Source organism: Salmo salar, chromosome ssa22 (genome assembly GCF_905237065.1).
Source record: "Salmo salar chromosome ssa22, Ssal_v3.1, whole genome shotgun sequence".
NCBI classification, from domain to species: Eukaryota; Metazoa; Chordata; class Actinopteri; order Salmoniformes; family Salmonidae; genus Salmo; species Salmo salar.
In genome coordinates, this window is record NC_059463.1 from 61222958 (window position 1) to 61233313 (window position 10356).

The 10356-nt window shown below is 51.7% G+C and overlaps 1 long non-coding RNA gene across 1 annotated transcript in view; it reads right to left on the bottom strand.

Annotated features, from left to right (window-relative positions):
* Positions 1-10259: 10259 nt before the first annotated feature.
* The window catches only part of LOC123729654 (uncharacterized), a 1375-nt gene continuing 1278 nt past the window's right edge, over positions 10260-10356 (bottom strand). Inside the window, exon 2 of the long non-coding RNA XR_006761314.1 lies at positions 10260-10356. This exon is cut by the window's right edge and continues 727 nt beyond it. This is a non-coding gene — a long non-coding RNA (uncharacterized lncRNA).

A 10356-nucleotide genomic window follows, 5' to 3' on the forward strand; every position in this document is an offset into this window, starting at 1 on the left:
TTGGCCTGGTATGGCTCTCAATCAGGAACGGCTGTACATCGTTGTTGCTGATTGAGAGTCATACTTAGGTCGCCCTGTTTTTCACCTGTCCCTTTGTGGGAAGTTGTATTCGTGCACTGCTATGTTTAGCCTGCAGAACTGTTAGCTGTCGTTCGTGGTTTCGTTTTGTTGTTTTTGTGTGGAGTTTGTAATAAAATAAATATGAGCATTCACGTACCCGCTGCATTTTGGTCCACTTCCTACGACAACCGTTACGTCCAGAAGGACAACCATCTCTGCAGCACTCCACCAATCAGGCCTTTATTGTAAAGTGGCCAGAGGGAAGCCACTCCTCACTAAGAGGCACATGACAGCCCACTTGGAGTTTGCAAAAAGGCACCTGAAGAATCTCAGACCATGAGAAACAAAATTCACTGGTCTGATGAAACCAAGATTGAACTCTTTGGCCTGAATGCCAAGCATCACGTTTGGAGGAAACCTGGCACCATCCCTACGGTGAAGCATGGTGGTGGCGGCATCATGCTGTGGGGATCAGCGGCAGGGACTGGGAGACTAGTCAGGATCGAGAGAAAGGTGAACAAAGCAAAGTAGAGAGAGATCCTTAATGAAAACCTGCTCCAGAGCGCTCAGGATCTCAGACTTGGGTGAAGGTTCACCTTCCAACAGGACAACAACCCTAAGCACACAGCCAAGACAACGCAGGAGTGGCTTCGGGACAAGTCTCTGAATGTCCTTGAGTGGCTCAGCCAGAGCCCGGACTTGAACCCACTCAAACATCTCTGTTGAGCAAAAGGTCTGAATATTTATGTAAATGTGTTATTTCAGTATTTTATTTTGAAAAAAATTACAAAACATTTTAAAAACCTGTTTTTGCTTTGTCATTATGGGGTATTGTGTGTAGTTTTGAGGGGCAAAAAACTACTAAATACATTTTAGAATAAGGCTGTAACGTAACAAAATTTGGAAAAAGTCAAGGGGTCTGAATACTTTCCAAAGGCACTGTATATATGAAATATAAATGTGATGAAACATATCATATATCCCACAAGGCACTCTATTCCCTATATAGTACACTACTACCCATAGGGCCCTGGTCAAAAGTAGTGCACTACATAGGGAATATGGCCCTGGTCAAAAGTAGTGCTGTTACGCTCATCGTAAAGATGGGACCAAGGCGCAGCGGGAATGTGAATACACCCCTACTAAATAGGACCTTCAATTAGAGGCAACGAGGAACAGCTGCCTCCAATTGAAGGTCAACCCAATAAACTAAACATAGAATAACTAGACACAGACATAGAAATAGACTAACATAGAACATTAACCAAAAAAACCCGAAACACATTAAACAAACACCCCCTGCTTCGTCCTGACCAAATTACAATAACAAATAACCTCTTTACTGGTCAGGACGTGACAAGTGCACTATATAGGGAATAGGGCCCTGGTCTAAAGTAGTGCACTATATAGAGAATAGGGCTCTGGTCTAAAGTAGTGCACTATATAGGGAATAGGGCTCTGGTCTAAAGTAGTGCACTATATAGGGAATAGGGCTCTGGTCTAAAGTAGTGCACTATATAGGGAATAGGGCTCTGGTCTAAAGTAGTGCACTATATAGGGAATAGGGCTCTGGTCTAAAGTAGTCCACTATATAGGGAATAGGGCTCTGGTCTAAAGTAGTGCACTATATAGGGAATAGGGCTCTGGTCTAAAGTAGTGCACTATATAGGGAATAGGGCTCTGGTCTAAAGTAGTGCACTATATAGGGAATAGGGCCCTGGTCTAAAGTAGTGCACTATATAGGGAATAGGGCCCTGGTCTAAAGTAGTGCACTATATAGGGAATAGGGCTCTGGTCTAAAGTAGTGCACTATATAGGGAATAGGGCCCTGGTCTAAAGTAGTGCACTATATAGGGAATAGGGCTCTGGTCTATAGTAGTGCACTATTTAGGGAATAGGGTGCCATTTGGGACAGGTGAAGATACATAATCATCTCTACCGTGAGACAACCGTAAACACAACTGATACACACAGTAAACAAACAAGGTGTTGGCGCTACAAAGTAATTTCAACCTACAACCTGTAACAACCAACCGGAGGAGTTTCCTGTCCCCCAGTGTGACCAACCGGAGGAGTTTCCTGTCCCCCAGTGTGACCAACCGGAGGAGTTTCCTGTCCCCCAGTGTGACCAACCAGAGGAGTTTCCTGTCCCCCAGTGTGACCAACCAGAGGAGTTTCCTGTCCCCCAGTGTGACCAACCAGAGGAGTTTCCTGTCCCCCAGTGTGACCAACCAACCAGAGGAGTTTCCTGTCCCCCAGTGTGACCAACCAGAGGAGTTTCCTGTCCCCCAGTGTGACCAACCAGAGGAGTTTCCTGTCCCCCAGTGTGACCAACCAACCAGAGGAGTTTCCTGTCCCCCAGTGTGACCAACCAACCAGACGAGTTTCCTGTCCCCCAGTGTGACCAACCAGAGGAGTTTCCTGTCCCCCAGTGTGACCAACCAACCAGAGGAGTTTCCTGTCCCCCAGTGTGACAACCAACCAGAGGAGTTTCCTGTCCCCCAGTGTGCAACCAACCAGAGGAGTTTCCTGTCCCCCAGTGTGACCAACCAGAGGAGTTTCCTGTCCCCCAGTGTGACCAACCAGAGGAGTTTCCTGTCCCCCAGTGTGAAACCAACCAGAGGAGTTTCCTGTCCCCCAGTGTGACAACCAACCAGAGGAGTTTCCTGTCCCCCAGTGTGACCAACCAACCAGAGGAGTTTCCTGTCCCCCAGTGTGACCAACCAGAGGAGTTTCCTGTCCCCCAGTGTGACCAACCAACCAGAGGAGTTTCCTGTCCCCCAGTGTGCAACCAACCAGAGGAGTTTCCTGTCCCCCAGTGTGACCAACCAGAGGAGTTTCCTGTCCCCCAGTGTGACCAACCAGAGGAGTTTCCTGTCCCCCAGTGTGACCACCAACCAGAGGAGTTTCCTGTCCCCCAGTGTGACCAACCAGAGGAGTTTCCTGTCCCCCAGTGTGACACCAACCAGAGGAGTTTCCTGTCCCCCAGTGTGCAACCAACCAGAGGAGTTTCCTGTCCCCCAGTGTGACCAACCAGAGGAGTTTCCTGTCCCCCAGTGTGGACCAACCAGAGGAGTTTCCTGTCCCCCAGTGTGACAACCAACCAGAGGAGTTTCCTGTCCCCCAGTGTGCAACCAACCAGAGGAGTTTCCTGTCCCCCAGTGTGACCAACCAGAGGAGTTTCCTGTCCCCCAGTGTGACCAACCAACCAGAGGAGTTTCCTGTCCCCCAGTGTGACCAACCAGAGGAGTTTCCTGTCCCCCAGTGTGACCAACCAGAGGAGTTTCCTGTCCCCCAGTGTGACACCAACCAGAGGAGTTTCCTGTCCCCCAGTGTGACCAACCAACCAGAGGAGTTTCCTGTCCCCCAGTGTGCAACCAACCAGAGGAGTTTCCTGTCCCCCAGTGTGACCAACCAGAGGAGTTTCCTGTCCCCCAGTGTGACCAACCAACCAGAGGAGTTTCCTGTCCCCCAGTGTGACCAACCAGAGGAGTTTCCTGTCCCCCAGTGTGACCAACCAGAGGAGTTTCCTGTCCCCCAGTGTGACCAACCAACCAGAGGAGTTTCCTGTCCCCCAGTGTGACCAACCAACCAGAGGAGTTTCCTGTCCCCCAGTGTGACCAACCAGAGGAGTTTCCTGTCCCCCAGTGTGACCAACCAGAGGAGTTTCCTGTCCCCCAGTGTGACCAACCAACCAGAGGAGTTTCCTGTCCCCCAGTGTGACCAACCAACCAGAGGAGTTTCCTGTCCCCCAGTGTGACCAACCAGAGGAGTTTCCTGTCCCCCAGTGTGACCAACCAGAGGAGTTTCCTGTCCCCCAGTGTGACCAACCAGAGGAGTTTCCTGTCCCCCAGTGTGACCAACCAACCAGAGGAGTTTCCTGTCCCCCAGTGTGACCAACCAGAGGAGTTTCCTGTCCCCCAGTGTGACCAACCAACCAGAGGAGTTTCCTGTCCCCCAGTGTGACCAACCAACCAGAGGAGTTTCCTGTCCCCCAGTGTGACCAACCAACCAGAGGAGTTTCCTGTCCCCCAGTGTGACCAACCAGAGGAGTTTCCTGTCCCCCAGTGTGACCAACCAACCAGAGGAGTTTCCTGTCCCCCAGTGTGCAACCAACCAGAGGAGTTTCCTGTCCCCCAGTGTGACCAACCAACCAGAGGAGTTTCCTGTCCCCCAGTGTGACCAACCAGAGGAGTTTCCTGTCCCCCAGTGTGACCAACCAACCAGAGGAGTTTCCTGTCCCCCAGTGTGACCAACCAACCAGAGGAGTTTCCTGTCCCCCAGTGTGACCAACCAACCAGAGGAGTTTCCTGTCCCCCAGTGTGACCAACCAGAGGAGTTTCCTGTCCCCCAGTGTGACCAACCAACCAGAGGAGTTTCCTGTCCCCCAGTGTGACCAACCAGAGGAGTTTCCTGTCCCCCAGTGTGACCAACCAGAGGAGTTTCCTGTCCCCCAGTGTGACCAACCAACCAGAGGAGTTTCCTGTCCCCCAGTGTGAAACCAACCAGAGGAGTTTCCTGTCCCCCAGTGTGACCAACCAGAGGAGTTTCCTGTCCCCCAGTGTGACCAACCAGAGGAGTTTCCTGTCCCCCAGTGTGACCAACCAGAGGAGTTTCCTGTCCCCCAGTGTGACCAACCAGAGGAGTTTCCTGTCCCCCAGTGTGACCAACCAGAGGAGTTTCCTGTCCCCCAGTGTGACCAACCAGAGGAGTTTCCTGTCCCCCAGTGTGACCAACCAACCAGAGGAGTTTCCTGTCCCCCAGTGTGACCAACCAGAGGAGTTTCCTGTCCCCCAGTGTGACCAACCAGAGAAGTTTCCTGTCCCCCAGTGTGACCAACCAACCAGAGGAGTTTCCTGTCCCCCAGTGTGACCAACCAGAGGAGTTTCCTGTCCCCCAGTGTGACCAACCAACCAGAGGAGTTTCCTGTCCCCCAGTGTGACCAACCAACCAGAGGAGTTTCCTGTCCCCCAGTGTGACCAACCAACCAGAGGAGTTTCCTGTCCCCCAGTGTGACCAACCAACCAGAGGAGTTTCCTGTCCCCCAGTGTGACCAACCAACCAGAGGAGTTTCCTGTCCCCCAGTGTGACCAACCAGAGGAGTTTCCTGTCCCCCAGTGTGACCAACCAACCAGAGGAGTTTCCTGTCCCCCAGTGTGACCAACCAGAGGAGTTTCCTGTCCCCCAGTGTGACCAACCAGAGGAGTTTCCTGTCCCCCAGTGTGACCAACCAGAGGAGTTTCCTGTCCCCCAGTGTGACCAACCAACCAGAGGAGTTTCCTGTCCCCCAGTGTGACCAACCAGAGGAGTTTCCTGTCCCCCAGTGTGACCAACCAGAGGAGTTTCCTGTCCCCCAGTGTGACCAACCAGAGGAGTTTCCTGTCCCCCAGTGTGACCAACCAGAGGAGTTTCCTGTCCCCCAGTGTGACCAACCAGAGGAGTTTCCTGTCCCCCAGTGTGACCAACCAACCAGAGGAGTTTCCTGTCCCCCAGTGTGACCAACCAACCAGAGGAGTTTCCTGTCCCCCAGTGTGACCAACCAGAGGAGTTTCCTGTCCCCCAGTGTGACCAACCAGAGGAGTTTCCTGTCCCCCAGTGTGACCAACCAGAGGAGTTTCCTGTCCCCCAGTGTGACCAACCAACCAGAGGAGTTTCCTGTCCCCCAGTGTGACCAACCAGAGGAGTTTCCTGTCCCCCAGTGTGACCAACCAGAGGAGTTTCCTGTCCCCCAGTGTGACCAACCAGAGGAGTTTCCTGTCCCCCAGTGTGACCAACCAACCAGAGGAGTTTCCTGTCCCCCAGTGTGACCAACCAGAGGAGTTTCCTGTCCCCCAGTGTGACCAACCAACCAGAGGAGTTTCCTGTCCCCCAGTGTGACCAACCAACCAGAGGAGTTTCCTGTCCCCCAGTGTGACCAACCAACCAGAGGAGTTTCCTGTCCCCCAGTGTGACCAACCAGAGGAGTTTCCTGTCCCCCAGTGTGACCAACCAACCAGAGGAGTTTCCTGTCCCCCAGTGTGACCAACCAGAGGAGTTTCCTGTCCCCCAGTGTGACCAACCAGAGGAGTTTCCTGTCCCCCAGTGTGACCAACCAGAGGAGTTTCCTGTCCCCCAGTGTGACCAACCAACCAGAGGAGTTTCCTGTCCCCCAGTGTGACCAACCAACCAGAGGAGTTTCCTGTCCCCCAGTGTGACCAACCAACCAGAGGAGTTTCCTGTCCCCCAGTGTGACCAACCAGAGGAGTTTCCTGTCCCCCAGTGTGACCAACCAGAGGAGTTTCCTGTCCCCCAGTGTGACCAACCAGAGGAGTTTCCTGTCCCCCAGTGTGACCAACCAACCAGAGGAGTTTCCTGTCCCCCAGTGTGACCAACCAGAGGAGTTTCCTGTCCCCCAGTGTGACCAACCAACCAGAGGAGTTTCCTGTCCCCCAGTGTGACCAACCAGAGGAGTTTCCTGTCCCCCAGTGTGACCAACCAACCAGAGGAGTTTCCTGTCCCCCAGTGTGACCAACCAACCAGAGGAGTTTCCTGTCCCCCAGTGTGACCAACCAACCAGAGGAGTTTCCTGTCCCCCAGTGTGACCAACCAGAGGAGTTTCCTGTCCCCCAGTGTGACCAACCAACCAGAGGAGTTTCCTGTCCCCCAGTGTGACCAACCAACCAGAGGAGTTTCCTGTCCCCCAGTGTGACCAACCAACCAGAGGAGTTTCCTGTCCCCCAGTGTGACCAACCAACCGGAGGAGTTTCCTGTCCCCCAGTGTGACCAACCAGAGGAGTTTCCTGTCCCCCAGTGTGACCAACCAACCAGAGGAGTTTCCTGTCCCCCAGTGTGACCAACCAGAGGAGTTTCCTGTCCCCCAGTGTGACCAACCAACCAGAGGAGTTTCCTGTCCCCCAGTGTGACCAACCAACCAGAGGAGTTTCCTGTCCCCCAGTGTGACCAACCAGAGGAGTTTCCTGTCCCCCAGTGTGACCAACCAACCGGAGGAGTTTCCTGTCCCCCAGTGTGACCAACCAGAGGAGTTTCCTGTCCCCCAGTGTGACCAACCAACCAGAGGAGTTTCCTGTCCCCCAGTGTGACCAACCAACCAGAGGAGTTTCCTGTCCCCCAGTGTGACCAACCAGAGGAGTTTCCTGTCCCCCAGTGTGACCAACCAACCAGAGGAGTTTCCTGTCCCCCAGTGTGACCAACCAGAGGAGTTTCCTGTCCCCCAGTGTGACCAACCAGAGGAGTTTCCTGTCCCCCAGTGTGACCAACCAGAGGAGTTTCCTGTCCCCCAGTGTGACCAACCAGAGGAGTTTCCTGTCCCCCAGTGTGACCAACCAACCAGAGGAGTTTCCTGTCCCCCAGTGTGACCAACCAGAGGAGTTTCCTGTCCCCCAGTGTGACCAACCAGAGGAGTTTCCTGTCCCCCAGTGTGACCAACCAGAGGAGTTTCCTGTCCCCCAGTGTGACCAACCAACGGAGGAGTTTCCTGTCCCCCAGTGTGACCACCAACCAGAGGAGTTTCCTGTCCCCCAGTGTGACCAACCAACCAGAGGAGTTTCCTGTCCCCCAGTGTGACCAACCAGAGGAGTTTCCTGTCCCCCAGTGTGACCAACCAGAGGAGTTTCCTGTCCCCCAGTGTGACCAACCAACCAGAGGAGTTTCCTGTCCCCCAGTGTGACCAACCAGAGGAGTTTCCTGTCCCCCAGTGTGACCAACCAGAGGAGTTTCCTGTCCCCCAGTGTGACCAACCAGAGGAGTTTCCTGTCCCCCAGTGTGACCAACCAGAGGAGTTTCCTGTCCCCCAGTGTGACCAACCAGAGGAGTTTCCTGTCCCCCAGTGTGACCAACCAGAGGAGTTTCCTGTCCCCCAGTGTGACCAACCAACCAGAGGAGTTTCCTGTCCCCCAGTGTGACCAACCAGAGGAGTTTCCTGTCCCCCAGTGTGACCAACCAACCAGAGGAGTTTCCTGTCCCCCAGTGTGACCAACCAACCAGAGGAGTTTCCTGTCCCCCAGTGTGACCAACCAGAGGAGTTTCCTGTCCCCCAGTGTGAGCATGGAGCAGCATAGAGTTAGAATGAGTAGAACATGCATCCTCATTCCGGTAGCAAGGCACATGTCCCTTCCCCCTGAGGATCGGTCTCCTTCACTCATCTAGTTCCTGTGTTTGATGTCACCTAAATTCCTGACAATCCAATACCTAAATTCCACTGGATTGTCTGTTTTCCTTTTACTCCTGGCGACTCTTTCATACTCTTGCTTGTGCCTGTCGTTTTTTTCCCCCCCCGTTAACCTTACGACAGCGGAAATGTTTGTAATGACCTGTCAAACACCTCGGTAATGTCTGAAATGGGCTCGATGGAGAGTACATTGGTCTTTCCGCTGCATCTATAAGAACGCGAAAGCTTTGTCAGGGATTTAACGCCTTGACGTTTACATCACCAGAAAGATAGGTGTAATCTATAACCTGTTGATTTTTAAACCGAGGGTGTCCTGCTATCTACCGAGGGTGTCCTGCTATCTATCGAGGGTGTCCTGCTATCTATCGAGGGTGTCCTGCTATCTATTGAGGGTGTCCTGCTATTGAATTATACAACAGAATGTGACAACAGTAATTAATGAGGTCTAGATATCACAGGTGAGTGCAGGTAGGCCTAGACAAAGCACGTTTTTTTTTTGTGGTTGCAGCCTTGTCCTTTATGTTAATTTACATTTACATTTTAGTCATTTAGCAGACGCTCTTATCCAGAGCGACTTACAGTAGTTAGTGCGTACATTTCATAAATTTTTTTCTCCGTACTGGTCCCCCGTGGGAATCGAACCCACAACCCTGGCGTTGCAAACACCATGCTCTACCAACTGAGCTACAATGTATTCATATCTGCAAATACACACATTGTATTTATGCAAATGAGGCCGTTATAAATTGTATTTATTTTCACACAAAATATAGAAAAATACCTGATACCATGTAAATACGAGAGCATGAAAATATATTTAATACCCGAATTCCCACCAAAATACCAGAATGATTATTCGTCCGTGCCCAGCAACATGTTATGTGCTATAATTCAGGTAATACCTGATTGATTTTTTTTACTCAAAACATTTAGAGTACCTTCATCTATTGTTCAAATTGTTGCATTTATTATATATTAAAAAAAAATACTTTCTTTGTTGTTGTTCTTAACAATTTTGGTGATTGTTGCTACATTCAGGTCAACGATGCCATAACGGATGGGACTGTCAGGTGTGTCACTCTACACTACATGACCAAAAGTATGTGGACACCTGCTCGTCAAATATATTCCAAAATCATTTTATAACTCAGTGTTCCCGTTCTGTGAACTTGTGTGGCAGCCTACCACTACGCGAATGAGCCGTTGTTGCTCCTAGACGTTTCCACTTCACAATAACAGCACTTACAGTTGACCCGGGGGGCAGCTCTAGCAGGACAGACATTTTACGAACTGACTTGTTGGCAAGGTGGCATCCTATGACAGTGCCACGTTCAAAGTCCCGTAGACCAGGGGAACCAGAATGTCACCACACCTCTCAGTGAGATATACGGAGGCTTGCTGTTTCTGTGTCACAAATTCCCAATAAAAAGTGCCCAAATTATTTTTACCCCATTTTCTCCTCAATTTCATTGTATCCAAATTGGTAGTTACAGTCTTGTCTCATCACTGCAACTCCCGTATGGACTTGGGAGAGGTGAAGGTCGAGAGCCGTGCGTCCTCTGAAACACGTCCCCAACCAAGCCGCGCTGCTTCTTGACGCACTGCTTCGCTTAACCCCGGAAACCAGCCGCACCAATGTGTCGGAGGAAAACACCGTAAACTGAGCTTGCAGGCGCCCAGCCTGCCAAAAGGAGACGCAAGAGCGCGATGGGACAAAGACATCCCGGGCCGGGCCAAACCCTCCCCTAACCCGGACGACGCTGGGCCAATTGTGCGACACCCCATAGGTCTCCCGGTCACGGCCGGCTGTGACACAGCCTGGGATCGAACCCGGGTCTGTAGTGACGCAGCTAGCAGCACTACTTGTGACCCACAGTGATAGGATGCAGGAACACACACACACACACACACACACACACACACACACACACACACACACACACACACACACACACACACACACACACACACACACACACACACACACACACACACACACACACACGCAGAGAGACACAAAGTGACAATAAGATTCTGCAACACTATATTTTAGACACAAAATCAAAGCAGTATCAAAATGATCTAGAAGGTAGTTTTGGGGTGAAGCCCTCAGCATAGCATTCACACAG